Source organism: Euprymna scolopes, chromosome 10 (genome assembly GCF_053919585.1).
Source record: "Euprymna scolopes isolate OS-2025 chromosome 10, ASM5391958v1, whole genome shotgun sequence".
In the NCBI taxonomy this organism is placed as follows: domain Eukaryota; kingdom Metazoa; phylum Mollusca; class Cephalopoda; order Sepiida; family Sepiolidae; genus Euprymna; species Euprymna scolopes.
Genome location: NC_136491.1, coordinates 30,516,162 through 30,532,838, shown reverse-complemented (window position 1 = coordinate 30,532,838; position 16,677 = coordinate 30,516,162).

The window sequence follows — 16,677 nt, the reverse complement described above, 5'->3', positions numbered from 1 at the left end:
GAATTAAATTATAGTTACATCGTGTTAAATACAGGGGGGAGCACGTTAAAACTTACTTTGTTCAATGGAGATATCCACGAGTCACTACCGGTGTTTACCGGTGTAAAGAAACAACTAATGGACTACCCGTGATGACGTCAGCAGATTAAATTATTTTTGCCCACCGGCCATCTTGTCTTTTAAGACGGTCTTGATACTACCCCCAGTGGATTAAATAAAGGATTCCGTTCAAAATGTCTGTAAAGAAGCCCGAGTTTTAGATTCGTGAGTTCGACAAGATACATCTGAGAAGGTCGGAGTTTATACCGACCGAAACGTTATGAGAATAACACTCAATTTGTTGATAACAGTAGTTCGATGAATCAAAACAACATGAAATCATCTTTTAATTAAAAAAAAAATATATATATACCTCCAGTGATTTGGGGTTTTTATCCTCGGCCACCAAAATCAACAGAAATTAGAGCAGTATAAATGATCCGATCCCTGGTGATTCCGATGCAGTACTGGTCCTGTGCTGTTAAAGGAGGTCCACCCTACCAGGTTTTGCCTTCTCTCTCTGAGAAGGGGTTAACTTATTGCTAACCGCCTGAGGCGCCCTTACCGAGGAATACCGACGCGACTGCACAAACACTCTTTGCAGGTTAGAGTGCCCCTTCTCAGGGACGCTGACTTCTCAGTTCCACTGTCCGATCCTCGTGCCACAGTTCTTGCAGTGGGAGACCTTATTCTCCCCAGTTCAATTTTGGTTTATTTTTTTAAGTTAGCAATAAACAGTAACCTCTTTATTCATTTATTTTTTTAAATAAAAATAAAGTTAAATTTTGTTCGGTGCTTATTCAAATTGTCAATAATAAAAACTAAAGAAAATACAAAAATGTCTGTATGATGTACGTATTCGTTACAGAACGGCGATGCCATATTCCAACAATTACGTAAATCGATCAAGTATATTATTCAAAACTAAGAAAACCAAAATTTACGATTTTTAGCGATTTTACTACTGAAGTGCATTAAACATAAGGCTGAGTTTTCACCTCAACTTCGATTTAAGTTGTCCCCCACCTTTTTTTTTTTTTATTTCAGTGCATTTTATTATGGCCGACGAAAACACTACGATTCGCTTAGTTGTAAAATTTGATTTCCTTGAATAAAAAAATTAACTATTTTATCAAACTACCTAATTTTTGGAATATGATATATTCGTTCTGTAACGAGAATGTACATCATACACACTTTTATTTTCTTTACTTACTCGTCTGAACTTCAATCTCTGCCCCCCCCTCGCCAATCTTTCGTGATAAATACCCGTCTAGCTGAAAACTGTCAATAATTTTCCCCATTCTTTATCTGTGCCTAAATCCAAACGTAGATTCCATGAACAAAGCTTCTTTCTTAGAAGTGCATGCCTGTGGAACTTTCTTCCGTTGGCCTGTTCCCCACCTGACTACAACTTGGATTTCTTCAAGTCCAACATAAACAAATTCCTGATGAACCGCCCCCCCCCTTAAGTAAGACACTTTATCAAATCTAACGATTACTACGATGCTATCTCATTGATTACTGTACATGCAATAACCCTTCCCGAGTGGCTTCTGGGCCTTGATAAGTGGTTACCACCATGTAAAAAAAAAAAAAAAAATTTAATTGCCGCTATAAGTGCCAATTTAAATAAACACAAAAACAATATTTTAGTCAATGAAACAGCAACTTCAATGTTAACCTCTTATTCTGCCAAACCCCTTATATATTTTATAGGATCAAAGTGTATTATCTGTTAGGTTTCAGCGACCATGGAAGGACATCCTTCCAGTCATTACCTACGTCTCTCTGTGGATGATAAGATTCTATTTCCTGTTGCCTAGAGCGTACTTGTTCCCGAGAGTACCAACGGAGACTATACAGGTATTACCATTCCCAGGCAACGTACCAAATTAAAACGACTCGGTGTTTAACTTTGCCCCCGGGGAAGGGCAGTAAACTGGGGAAACTCTCCATCTTCACCAGACTCTTCAGAGGACTCTCTTTTCCATTATTTTTCTTCCGCCTTAATTTATTTTCTTTACTTATCTACATTGTCTCGATTATTTTTCTTTCCCATTTTTAGATACCAATATGAATAAGTATCTGTTTTCTTCTATGTAATAATTTCGATTTCTTTTTTTTCTCTGTTGTCAGCATAAAAAAAAAAAAACGAACAAAATCTTTTCAATTTATGTTTGGAAATGTTTTAAATAAACATTAATAGGGAAAATGTGTAGTTTAGCGGCGTAAATTATTTGACTGACAAAAAATTATAAAAACTATTTTATATAAACACATTATTAAACCCTAAGGCTGAAATAAAACATTCCATTTTTATTAATTTTTCAACATTTTTTATTAGACTAAATGTACGACAATCAAGGCCGCCATATTGTTTTTATAATTTAGCCTTTCTAAGGTTTGACAGATTGTCCTTTTTAAGGCCAAATTTGGCCTTTTTACGCTCTTTTATTATAAAAATGGCGACCAAAACAAATCCAAGAACGTCTAAAAGCCCAAATTTGACCTTAAAAAGGCCAAGCTGTTAAACCTTAGAAAGGCTAAATTTTAAAAGCAATATGGCGGCCTCGCATAAATAATAAAAAAATAATAAATATGATTTTTTTTCTGGTTTTATCTCAACCTTTAGGCCTAATAATGTGTTTTATATAAAATAAATAGTTTATATAACTTTTTAGCTGTCAAATAATTTACGCCGCTAAACTACATATTTGCCCATTAATAGTTTGTATTTATTGGAATAATTCCGACCACTATTCACATCTTGGATATCATTCCGCATGGACCCATGACGTAATGGATAAAGTGCTAAGCGTAAACACTTTTAAGTGACTGTCTTTTGAAGATTGAAGTTTTAATCGTTAGTGTAAACGATACCAAGAATATAATGATTGCAAATTTAGAAAGCCATTATTAACACGGGGAGGGGACAAGCTTTCTTAACTGTTTCCTTGCGCCAACGGAACTCTACTTAGATGAAAACAATTTTCCGGGAATGCTAAATGCAAAAGTGCCAATACTTATATACCGTCGTGCTAGTCTCGTAAAGTGTCGAGTTGTGACATTTCGTATAGGTTCTTGATTTTGACAAGATGCGCGTGAAGATCAGAGGTTATATCGGCCGAAACGCTGTGAGTATAACATCCGAGCTGAGAACAGCAGTCCGAATAATAAAAATAATTACACACCTTTTCGATGTGTTCTTAATGATATCCGTCACCACCATCTTTCTAGTTCTTCGTTGATGATTCCTCTCCTCTCTCCCGCCCTCTCCCCACCTCTCTTTCCCCCTCACCCCCTCTCTCTCACTTATCTTTATTTTCACTTTCGTTTTCTAAACAATAAACATCGCTCAAATCGGCAAAAAAGGAAAAAAAAAAAAAATATCACTACTTATTTTGTTCGTTAATTTTTTAAGTAATGAAAAGAAAAAAATAGGCGGATGGTTAGTAAATTGACCCCCACCCCTAAATTCCACAATTTACACTTTTTTTTTTTTCTTTTTTCACCTTAATCTCATCGATTACAAACTTAACTTTCATATTAACAAAAAAAAAAAAAAAAAAAAAAAATTTTTTATAACTTTTAGCGTCGGGGATCAGTTTTAAAATACAACGTTCTACTAAATTGAACACGTACTTTGTGACCGTCACTGAAAAGAATATTGCGACTCTCACGTGACCGGTGTTTATTCCCGTCTAAAAAACGGGTTTAGGAAGGGACCTTCTTTTGCCCCCTCCCTTTCAGATCCTATCTATCTCATCTAATCTATTTCGTCCGCGTCGTCACGCTTGAAAGAATCCTAACTATAAGAAAATGCCAACGCCAAGAATGTAATGTCTCAAAACTTAACAGATCTTTTGCAAAATTTTACGGAAAATATGTTATAGTACATTTTTTTTTTCCTACGCAAAAATACGACATTACTGTGATATTCATTTACAGCATACTCGAAAGTCTGTAAAAGTCGTCCTCGAGTAGGAAAGAAAGTAAAAATTTATCTTAATCCTCCCTTTTTTTTTTTTTTTTTAGACGGGAATAAACAGCGGTCGCGTTAGAGAGTCACAATATTTTTCTCGGTGATGGTCACAAAGTAGGTGTTCAATTTAGTATAACGTTATAATTGAAAACTGATCTCAGACGATAAAAGTCATAAAAAAATTAAAAAAAATTTTTTTTTTTTTTTTTATTTAATCTGCATGTTTAGGTTGTAATTGATGAGATTAACGTGAAAAAAAAAGGGAAAAAAAAGAAACAAACAAAATGAGAATAAAAAATTAACAAAACAAATTTAAATGAAATAAAATAAAAAAGGAAAAAAATCAAAAAAGTAAAAAATAAAAAAATAAAATAAAAAATAAAAAAGTATTAATTATAGAACTTAGAGGTGGAGAGGGGGTCAATTTTCTAAACGCTCACCTTTATGTCCTTTTTTTTTATCTTTCATAAAAATAGAAAAAGAAAACAAAGTACTCATAATTTAGTTTTAAAAAAAATCAGCATAATTTCTTCATTTTTTTTTATATTATTGCTTTCTTTCTTTCTATTTGCTCTTTCTTTTGATCTACCTTTCTCTATCTCGTGTTTAATACTAATCTGCCTCACGATAATTCGCTCGCCATCTTTTTTTTTTTTTTAGTTTTTTCTTTAAAAATTAGAGAGAGAGAGAGCGAGGGGGAGAGGGAGGGTATAAAATAGTTGGATAGAAATCGAGAGAGGAAGGGAGTAATGCAAAATGAGAGAGAGAGAGAGAGAGAGTGAGAGAGAGATAAAGACAAAGGCGAATAAAAAAGAGGAATGCGAAGCGTGAGAGGAAAGGAGTAATGGGAGAGAGAGGGGAGAAGAGGGAAAGGGGATAGGTAGCGCGAGAGGGGGTAAGTAATGTTGAATGAAGAGGAAGCAAATAAAAAAGGATGACGAGGAGAGAAAGCGTGAGAAGGAGCGAGTAATACGAGAGAGGAGGAGGAGAATCTGGAATGATTATCTCTCTCTGTCTCTCTGTCTCTCTGTCTCTGTCTGTCTGTCTGTCTGTCTGTCTGTCTATCTGTCTCTCTCTCTCTCTCTCTCTCTCTCTCTCTCTCTCTCTATATATATATATATATATATATATATATATATATATATATAGAGAGAGAGAGAGAGATTATTCTATCTTTCTTCAGATGTTTTTCCCCTTTATTCTCTTATTATTTATAATCTTTATTTATTTATTTATTTATTTATTTATAATTTGGCGGGGATTTAAAGGGGGTGGGGTATTACACCCTCTTAAATGACGCCATCCTCAGACTGTAGTTCGTCAACCGGCTTAACTCCCCCACCCTCTCTAAACTCTCTCAGTGGTTTATCTTCTTAATGTCGCTCTCTCTCTCTCTCTCTCTCTCTCTCTCTCTATCTCTCTCTATCTATCTATCTATCTATCTATCTCTATCTATCTATCTCCCATCCTTTTTTATTATCTCTTCTTTTCCTCCGCCCCACCCTACCCTCCCTCCTTCCTTCCTTCCTTCTCTCTCTCTATCTCTCACTTTTTATTCTATTCTCTCTCTCCTCTTCCTCATCCTCTCTCTCTTCCTCACCCCTCTCTATCTCTCTTTCGCTGTGCGCAGCATCATCCTTCGTCAGCCACCCCCTTCCCGCCACCTCCCCCTCCTCCTCCTCCGCATTCAATTTCCGCGTATTCTCTCCACCATCGATGGAGCAGTATGTGAAGACATTCATAACACAAGAAGATATAAGACAAAACGGAGCGACTGGAACCAGCTTACTGTGTACCGCAGTAGCGCATCGCCAAGACCGATTATTCATATCACCAATTATTACCAGCGGCAGCATCGGCGCCCTGGTTTTTGGGAACGGATCCCTAAATAATTTACCAGCATATCAAAACTACCTCTAACTACTAAATACTACAAGATTTAGTTAGTACTAAAGTACTTAACTACAGTTTTTTTTTTTTTTGATCAACACTTAACGCTACGACCACACGCGCGCAAAATATTTACACCTATAAAACCGTCTTGTTAGCACATACAAAAATAAACAAGTAAAAAAAAAAAAGTAAATCGGCGAGGTGGTTTCCACCCGACCAGGCTGTGGTGGGTGCTTGTTTTTTTTAGATGGCACTAGCCATGCTGTCTGCTAGCAACACAGCCCCGGGTGGCAGACACCCATCCGTTGGTGGACCCAGCAGCCGTCACCCGTTATGGATGCTGCGCCCGTCAAACCACTTACTTGTACTCATCCTTTTTTTCAGCTCGGTTGTGGGGCCTGTTATGCCCCAGGGTCACCATACTGTTCAACTAGAAGGGGGTAAGTTGCTAAATATTGTTTTGTGCAGGTTTAAAAAAAAAAAAAAAAAAGAAGAAATTTTTGGTGTATTGTGTTTGCGACGTGCAATAACATGCAACGTATGTGCTTGCGTTTTATCAGTTTTCGGAAAGGTATTTTTTATTCGTTGTCCACGTTGTCCTTTTGTGTGTGTGTGTGTGTGTGTGTGTGTGTGTGTGTGTGTGTGTTTCTTGATATATTTTGGTGTTTATCATAAAAATAACAACAACAAAAAATGCTGACTTTTAAGTATATTTTCCATTTATCGACACTTGTAATGACTTTACTTTTTATCAAAAAAAAAAAAAAAAAGAAAAGAAATTAAAAGTGAAAGTGAAAGTGAAAGTACGGAGAGAACTTTACATTAACCATGTGCATTTTGTTATGTTTTGCTGACGTAATATTTACCTATCTACCTACCCGTGGCGTACAGTGGGGGATAGTAACCATAGGCTGCCAAATGGGGATGAGGGCGCTACCAACATCCAATCTTATTCAAACTATCTCCCTTTCTCACAACATTTCTCAGTACTAGGACTTATACCTGAGACTTTAGGGCATATAATCAAGGAGTTCTTTCATGATCACCATCAAAGGATCACCTGACTCCTGCCTGCACGTCACCATTTCCCACCTTGGATGGATGTGACAAGTTCTGATCTTCTGTTTGTGATTGAAGTGCAGCATCTGTACTGTCCGCGGTCGGAGAAGCAATCCTTCTTGATTGGGGCAATTTTAATTTTTGTTCCACTCTAGAGTGACCGACTTTGGGAAACTGGCTACTTACCCCATACGCACAAAAAAAGCTTTCACAAAAAATACACTTCACTATTTACAACGACTATAAACGATGTGTAGTATCTGTTCTTCAGATTTGCTGCACTTCTATTTCTTGTTCTCTTTCGGTGGAGGAGAAATCCTTCACGACTGAGACAATTTTTATTTTTGTACCTTTTCTCCACGTTAAAAAACGACCCTGATGTCTAACTCTGTCTCGTGGGGAGGCATAGTAAATAGGTACTATAAACGATGTCCCCCCACCACTCTCTCTTTCTCTTTCTCTTTCTTTCTCTCTCTCTCTCTTTCTCTCTGTGCATAAATCTAAACGCAGATTCCATGAACAAAGCTTCTTTCCCAGAACTGCCCGCCCGTGGAACACTGTTCCGCTGTCCTGCTTCCCGGTTGAATACAACATGGCAGCCTTCAAATCTAATCTAAGTTCTTGTTGAAACGTCCCCATCAATAATCAAATATTACCCAATTTACACCATTAACGATTACCTTTGATTAACCCTTATCATTGAGTAACCTTCGGGCCTTGATAATTGGTGACTCCCAAGTAAAAAAAAATAAAAAAATAAAATGAAAACAGAACAAAAAAGACCCCTTATCTAATTTTGTCCTCGTGCGGTTTGGATAGAGTTAATAAATAAGAACACATGTTCGACTTATTGTGATCAGATATAAAATAATCATGGCATATCCTATTGGGAGCACCTCAGGCGATGGGTAATAAACTTATCCTTACTCCCGGAAAGGAATAGGTAAAGCCTGGGGGGAGCAAGAATGGCACGTTTTAATGAAAACGTTGATGTCCATAAAAAATAGGTATTAACCCCCGCTCCCGCTGTGGACAGATGTGACATAAGGTTGGAAGGTGGAGAAATAAAAAAAGGCATGTGCTTTCTGTCCGTCAAAAATGCATGAGCAGCTCCGTCGGTATATTCTACTTGAAGAAGCGCCTCAAACGATTAGAAATAAATTAAACATTTCTTAAAAAGAGAAGGTAACACCTGGGAGGATGTACCCCAGAGAAACGCACAACAACAACAACAACATGTCACCTGAATTAACTGTGAATAGCAAATTTATTAATAAATTACAATGTAAATGCCTGTGATTGAAATTAACGGTAATTTGCTTGGTTGATGGGGGGGGGGTAAATGAATTCTACGTGTCTGTTTATTTATTTTATTTTTATTCTCTATGTTTTCGTAAACTAATAAGTTAGTTCAATGACGAAGTCAGACGTTACGGTGACAGGGAGGAAATCATTCCCCTTTGTTGCTGTTCGTGTCGTGTGCTTTCACGCACTGAGCTGCTCTGTGTGTGATTGTCATTTGATGACACCTGTTGCGTTTTGAGGTCTGCGAAATTCAAAGCAGTAACAGAAGCTAAGCAATTAAAGAGGGAAGCGGAAGAAAACATAACACAACACTGTTATGAAGAATTTTTTTTTTTTCAAGTTCGTCTTAATTTCCACAAAATCTGAACGTTTTATGTGTTTATTGTTTATTGGGATTATTGGTATTTAAAAGCAAAATGTGACACAAGGCCGTTTTTAATGTCTGTGTGTGTGGGGGGGGGGGCCAGCTCCCCAAAAGAAGGGCAAAAAGGTAGTGACAAAAAAATAAAAAAAAATAAAAAAAAAATAAAATAAAAAAAATAAAATAAAAAAATAAACAAATAAAAATAATTGTCTCAGTATAGAGGGTTTCCCCTCCATTTACCGAGGAGAAATTAACTTAAGAGTAGCATCGGAACAGATACTACACTTTGAGATATTAATTTTTTTTTTATTCAGGCTAAAAATTTCAACATGAACAAAAAACTTAGGCACAGATCCAACACTTTGATCTTGGCCCGAAGATTATTCGGGCTACCATTCTCGTCTTAATTGCTGTATTTACATCGTTTCAACCAATATAGCCTCCGACAGGCAATATCTCTTCCACTTCAAAAGGAGGGAGTAAAACCTGGGAGGAGCAAGAAAAGCACATTTTAATGAGGGTTGACGTTTGAAATAAATAAATAAATAAAAATAAAAAAAAAAGCCTTTACGTGCAGATTTTGGAACTTGGCGAGTCGAATTAAAAATATATTTGGTAAATTTTTACCTAATATTAAGATAAAATGATGACGTTTAAAAGTTTTCGAGTGTGCGTAAAACGAATATCGCATTTAAATTTTCCGCAAATAAGTAGTTTTCCGGATATTAAGCAATATCATTTGTTATGTTATTGCTGGTGAGTAACCATCTTGGTACGCGCGATCGTGCACTCGTGCGTGTAAACGCAATCCCGAGAAACTATTATTTATAGACGCATTATTAGCTACATATATGCATACATGCTTCTGTGGCGATCTCTAAGTCAGAGATCACCACGTCATCAGGCTAGCAGATCGATCTGCTAGCCTGATGACGTGGTGAGATCTGACTAGAGATCTCTACAGAAACATGTATGCAGATATGTAGCTAACTTGTATAAATAAAGATATAAACAGACTCTGTCCATTCATCGAGCACTCCTGAATAAACACAAAAGCTTCAGTGGATTCACACACACACACACACACACACACACACACACACACACACACACACACACACACTATATAAAACTCTGTGGACCGTCCGACCGCCCTTGCATCTTGTCCATCAAAAACATTGTTGTCATGTCATGGAAACCAGCTTGTATTTAATAAAATTCACACTCCTTTCCACAGTCCAACCATATTGATTACATTATAAACAAATTTCAGTCTTTGCTTAACTTGAAGACATAGTTCCAATCTATGTTTAGTTATGCTGTGGTTTCGGTTTCAATTCTTACTGATGGCACTTAAATCATATATATATATATATATTTTAACTTTTGAAATCCTGACTATATATTGGGTACAATATAATATGGAATAATTGACTCTATAGTAATAAATACGACATCTGCTTGAATTAAAATATCATATTTAAGCGTAGTTTAGGACCGGGGAACGCAAGAGCGCTCAATACCGAAGTAGGGCAAGATATACTTTTTATTTGTTTTGCATTAATATGTCACTACACATTCATGAACATGTTTCGATCAGCCAGTTACTTGTTACTAATAACTAAGGATCTCTTCAGGCGATATAACGTAAACAAAAGATTAGTCCGTACCCATTAGCAACATCGTCTGAAGAGGTCTGTAGTTATTAGTAACTGGCTGACCGAAATATGCTCATGAATGTGTAGCGACATATTAATGCCTATGTAAAACATAAAAAGTACACACACACACACACACACACACACACACACACATATATATATATATATATATATATATATATATATATATATATATATATATATATATATATATATATGTTCCAGAGGTAAGGTAACCAGTGAAATATTAAGAGGTTAATACAAGAGTGCTCAATACCGAAGTAGATCAGGACTTTCAATCTGTTTTTACATAAGCAGTAATGTGTTGCTACACAGTCACGAGCATGTTTCGGTCTTTTAGTATTTAATAACTAGAGACCTCTTCAGGCAACTACACTTATAGGCTCAATCCCCGGCTAGGGAAAGGTGCTAGTCCAGCCGCACTGCTGAGTTCAGTACTGTATCTGGATGACTATATATATATATATATATATATATATATATATATATATATATATATATATATATATATATATATATATATATATTGATTGATTTTTGCTATTTCTTTTGATGAGTTAAGGGCATAATAGATTCACTTATTGATATAATTATTAGGTGGTTGATTTTGCGCTACGAAACAGATGCTGTCAAGAATTGTATAATTCAACTGAATTAAAGGAATAAATTATAAGATGGTCAACATCATGAATTTTGGAATATAACTTTTTGTTGTCATTTATTCTCTATATTGCTCTGTAATTACATTGAGCTTCTTAAATAAGGATTGATAGAAAAACGCCCACCCCCTCTTTTTTTTTTTTTTTTTTTTTTTTTACTAAAATAGTTACTTTGTAATTCATCTGTTCACTTTTATTTGTTTTAGTGAAAACATTATTTATCGCTATTTTCTGAAATATTGGTTTAGAAAAAAATATTGGTTTAGAAAAAAAAATGAACCTTGCTTCTAAAAACATTAATTCTTGTTGAATTCTTTTCAACAGTTGTGTAGATGCAACGAATGTATCCTGTCCTAATTTCAAGCGACATTATCGAAAAAACGTTTCTTTCTTTCTTTTTTGTTTTCGTTCCTCTCCTCCCTACTTTGTATTTACTTTTAACTAAATTTGTATCACCTTCACGCAATCATTCTTTTAATATGAAAACGGTTTTCGGTATTATTGTAGATAAATCAGCCACAAACCCTTCCTTTCGCAATGAGATTCTACTTTTTCAGGCGATTACACTGCGAAAATCCTGATGGAAACTCATAAATACATAAATAAATAAATAAATAAATAAATAAAAACCAAAAACCAAAAAGCAAAACAAAACAATTCTTTTAAAATTTAGAGACGCCCGCGAACTAATAACGGTGCTTGTTAATACATGTCGATTTTTAAAATATTCCGTTTTAAGCAAAAACGACGGTACCTACTTGTCATGCCGAAAATAGTAATATATCCAAAAATTACGAAAATTCATCGAGTAGAAAATTATTTATAGTTAAAAGTAATTTTTTACGGAAAATTGAGGAAATTGCATTTTCCCTAGATGGAAACATCTAGTAGATTGCGAATACAGGAGACATACTTATCTTTCTTTTCGAGACTTTAATTGCAAACTTCTTATTTTAAGACTTTGGACTTTTTTTTTTTTTTTTACTAAAAACACAATAGCATTTGTTCTACTCCATGAATTTTCGTAATGTTTGGATATATTACTATTTTCGACATGACAATTAAGTGAGTACTGTTGTTTTTGTATAAAACGACATATTGAAAAAAAAAACATCGATCTATCGACTGAATCCTAACAAACACCGTAATAAGGTCATACCATTGCTCTATATTCGTGCATCCATAGTTTTCCTCGTTTGACAACCAGCTGACAATAATCTTAGTCTCATTATTAATCCCTATCCTCGAGTGTCCCCTCGCCTTCATAAACAGACACTCAATAGTCTGAAATAAAAATAATAAATAAATTTGGTTCATTTGGATTCTTCGGACTTCGGTTTTCATCCTGGGTGTTATTCCCACAACGTTTCTGTCGATGTAACATCCGATTGTCGAACTTAGGAATCTTTCTGTCGAACTCGGGAATCTGCACGGAGTTTCGGATGGAACCCTTTATTTTATCCATGAGGGTAGTATGCTCTTGTTTTGTCAGCCATGAGTGGATAGAGGGCCTAAGTAATTCACAATTGCATTTGAAGTATCGCCCACACTGAAGATTGAACCTTCAACCTCCGGAAAAGTGTCACTCAAAATTAAATTTTACTTAGTACTTTATCCGTCGCGTGTTCAATTGATTTCTATCCAACCCTCCCTTCCTAGACTTCACTTTTGATCCATTTTCCTCTTCTCTCTCTGGACTTACTTTTTTTTTTTTTTTTTTTTCAGGCTAAGATCAAAGTGTAAGGTTCGTTCTGTCCTCGCTCAGAGGAGAGAAATATTTATTGATCAGGGGGATATCTTTTTATTTATTTTTGCACCGTCTAAAATGCGCTTTTGGGTGTCCTGGGTATCCTTTTTTTTTTATATAAAAAGGAAAACGATTTTGTATAAACTTACCCTCGTGGGGAGGCAAGTAAACAGAGACTTCACGTTGTAATTGATTGTTGTTGTTTTTTTAAAGTACAAAGTTTGTTAAACTAAACTGACACACACACACACACACACACACACACACACACACACACACACACACACACACACACACACACACACACACACACACACGAAACGAAAATATTTGTGAATCAAACCTATGGACAATAAAAACAAAATAAAACAATAAAAACACGTTTTCTTAAAAAAAAAATTAAACAAACAAAAGAAACAAACGACAAATAAAAACATATGCGCGTATGAAGAATATGGACGTTGCTAAAGTAATAACGTCATTATTTAGAAAGCTATTCTTAACATGAGGAGGGGAAGGCGTTTTGTAACCATTCTGTACTTTCACTTAACAATTTAATAAACAAAAGATATCGGAAAAATTGACTTGGAAATCCGATCTAGGATAGTTCGTATCCTGCATAGATAGCATTTTAATTCGTATTTCATCAATTATTATCCTTCTCCCACCTCTCTCTCTTTCTTTCTCCCCCACTCTCTCTCTCTCCACACACACACGCACGCACACACACACACACACACACACACACATGTATATATATAATTTGAGGTTATTGTTTTCCAGAGGTTAAGTGACCAATGAAGTTTGACAAGATTAATACAAGAGTGCTCAATACCGAAGTAGAGCAGGGTATACTCTTTATTTGATTTTACATAAGCAGTAAGATGTTGCTACACAGTCACGAGCATGTTTCGGTCAGCTAGTTACAAGTAACTAGAGACCTCTTCAACTGATACAGCTTATACGAAAGCAAAGTTTGCAAACTTTGCTTTCGTATAAGCTGTATCAGTTGAAGAGGTCTCTAGTTACTTGTAACTAGCTGACCGAAACATGCTCGTGACTGTGTAGCAACATATTACTGTTTATGTAAAAACAAATCAAGAGTATATATATATATATATATATATATATATAGGTGACATTGTCGTTCAGTCTAAGGAACGGTCTCTACCAAACTCCTCTGTCAATTTTTAGTCTATAGATGTATGTTTCATATATAGGAAATTTGGAATTGTGGAACACATTCGATTTGGTCTTTAGTCGATAAAAAATAGCTGTTAAAGGAGTCAAAATCGAAAAAAGTTGGAACTTGGCAGGCGTTAGTCGACTAAACGTATTATTTCTGCGCATACCCAAAGACATTTACATCTTTAACAATGTTATTCATTTCAGGCTTTTGTATGCGTACGGGTCTAGGTTAGACGGAACAAGTAAAACTGGGTAGCTATACGTTTTGGTTTCGATTTTAGCTGATGGCATCCAAGTCATTTAAAAAAAAAACTTTTGAAACCATTACTATATATTGGGTACAATATAATAATCAATTATTATTGGCTCTATAATAATAATAATTATAATAAATACGAAATGTGTATAAAATAAAATATTATATTTAATCGTATTTTACGACCGGGTCACACTGTGGGGGGTACTACTATATATTTGGTACAATATAATATTCAATAAATTAGCTCTATAATAATACATACGAAATCTGCATAAATTAGAATATCATATTTAAGCGGCCTATTTTACGATCGAGCAACAGACGCGCGCATACTCGCTAACAAACGTTTTGGATTTTTTTTAAAAGAGGATCAATAAATTATATTTTTTGACTTATTCGAACTACTATTCTCATGTTGGTCCTTATGTCTACAATGGTTCGGCCAATGTAACCTCCGACCTTTTCCAGATGCATCTTTTCGAACTTAGAGACCTCCTTGATGAACGCAGGAATCTGGATGGTATTTCGAATCAAACCCTTTATTTAATCCACGACGGGTAGATTGTTCTCATTTAGTCAGCAACGGACGGGTAATAAATGCAAAATTTAATAAATGTAGACAAAACATTCAAATTACAAATTTCGTGCTAATTATTTTTATTTTAAAACATAAAAAAGGGTGCAAGTCCAGAATTATGCCGAAACAAAAATGCAAGAAAATTTATATTGTGTATGTCACTGTTACTTAACGAAAATGTTATATTCCAAAAAACACGTAGACAAAGAAAATCAAATTTTATAAATAAGCGAAAAAGGACGGTCTCGAGTTAAAAATGATTATATATATATATATATATATATATATATATGTATATATATATATATATATATATGTATATATATATATATATATATATATATATATATATATATATATAAAGTATTTGTTCAAATTACGTGATTGTTTTAATATGACATTTTTTTCTTTAATTTTTTTATTTAGTCGAATACTGGATAAAAAGAAAACGACTTTGTATAAACTTGCCCTCGTGGGGAGGCAAGTAAACAGAGATTTCATGCTGTAATTGATTTTTTCGCATTGAAGGATTAAAAAAGTAAACGACGCGACCAAAATTCGAACAGCTGTTGAACTGCGTCCTTTTTTTTTTTTTTTATATCAGCAAGAGAATGATGGAGGTTTACCCCCCTCCCCTTATCTTCCTCTTTCTCGTTCTCCTTCCTTTTCAATATCGTTCCATTTTTTTTTGTCTGATGAGGTATTCTCTTTAAATTAGGATTTCACTGAAACATGTATGCACATATGTAACCAATAAGGTTTGTATAATAAATAGACTATGTATACCAGCTCTGTCCTTCATTGAGCACTCTTTAATAATCACACGAGTTTCATTGGATTTACTTCTAGGAAACAAATCTACGTACATATTTATATACACACACACACACACACACACACACACACACACACACATATATATATATATATATATATATATATATATATATATATATATATATTATTTTTTAATTGTTGTATAGATTTGTTTCCTAGAAGTAAATCCAACGAAACCCGTGTGATTATACATATTTGTTCAAATTACGTGATTTTTGGAATATGACTCCTTTAATTTTTTTAACAATTAAGTTGAATACTGGATAACAAAAAAATGTCTGCATTTAATGATTAAAAAAATAAACGACGCGACTAAAATTCGAACAGCTGTTAAACTGCGTCCTTTTTTATATCAACATGAGAATGATGAGCGCTTGCTAACACCCTCCCCTCCCCTTTGCCCTCTCCCTCCCTCGTTCTCCTTTCTATATCCCCTCCCTCTTCCTCTCTCTCTCTCTCTCTCTTTCGTCCCCTTCCACCAGCTGCTTTCTCTCCCTACACCTCTTTACCATTCCAATCCAGTACCAATTGTCTAATAACTAGATCTGATTAACCGAAGTATTTGAATTCTGTTTTTGTCTATCTCTCCTCAAAGAAGGCGCAGTCGCTAGGAAGCGTTGACTCAAAAAAGAGTCAAAGAAATACCTATTCTCTTCGACTAAGAATCGATTCCCCTCGATTATTATTATATTACTATCTTAAATTAATTTGTTGGTGTGTTTTTACACCCCAAAGATATACTGTGACACGAACATCTTGCCTGTATTCTTCCACCCACCCCCATTCCATTCTGTTCTAGTCCTCATTCACAGAAGATCGGCGCTCTTCGCCACAGCAGCGTGTGTACAATAGCTGATTTCGTTTCACGCACTCTCTTTTTTAAACCGAATTTAAAAAAAGACACTATACTACCAATGAATTTTCCTTATCCCCCTCCCCCCTCCTCACTTCCCTCACACACGCACACACGGACTTCGCGCAATCGTAACGCGTGGAACCTTTAAGTAGAAGAGAAGCCTCTTTCCATCGCTACAATTGATTTTTTTTCCAAAGGCAATTCTTAATTGTTATTTCTACGACGAT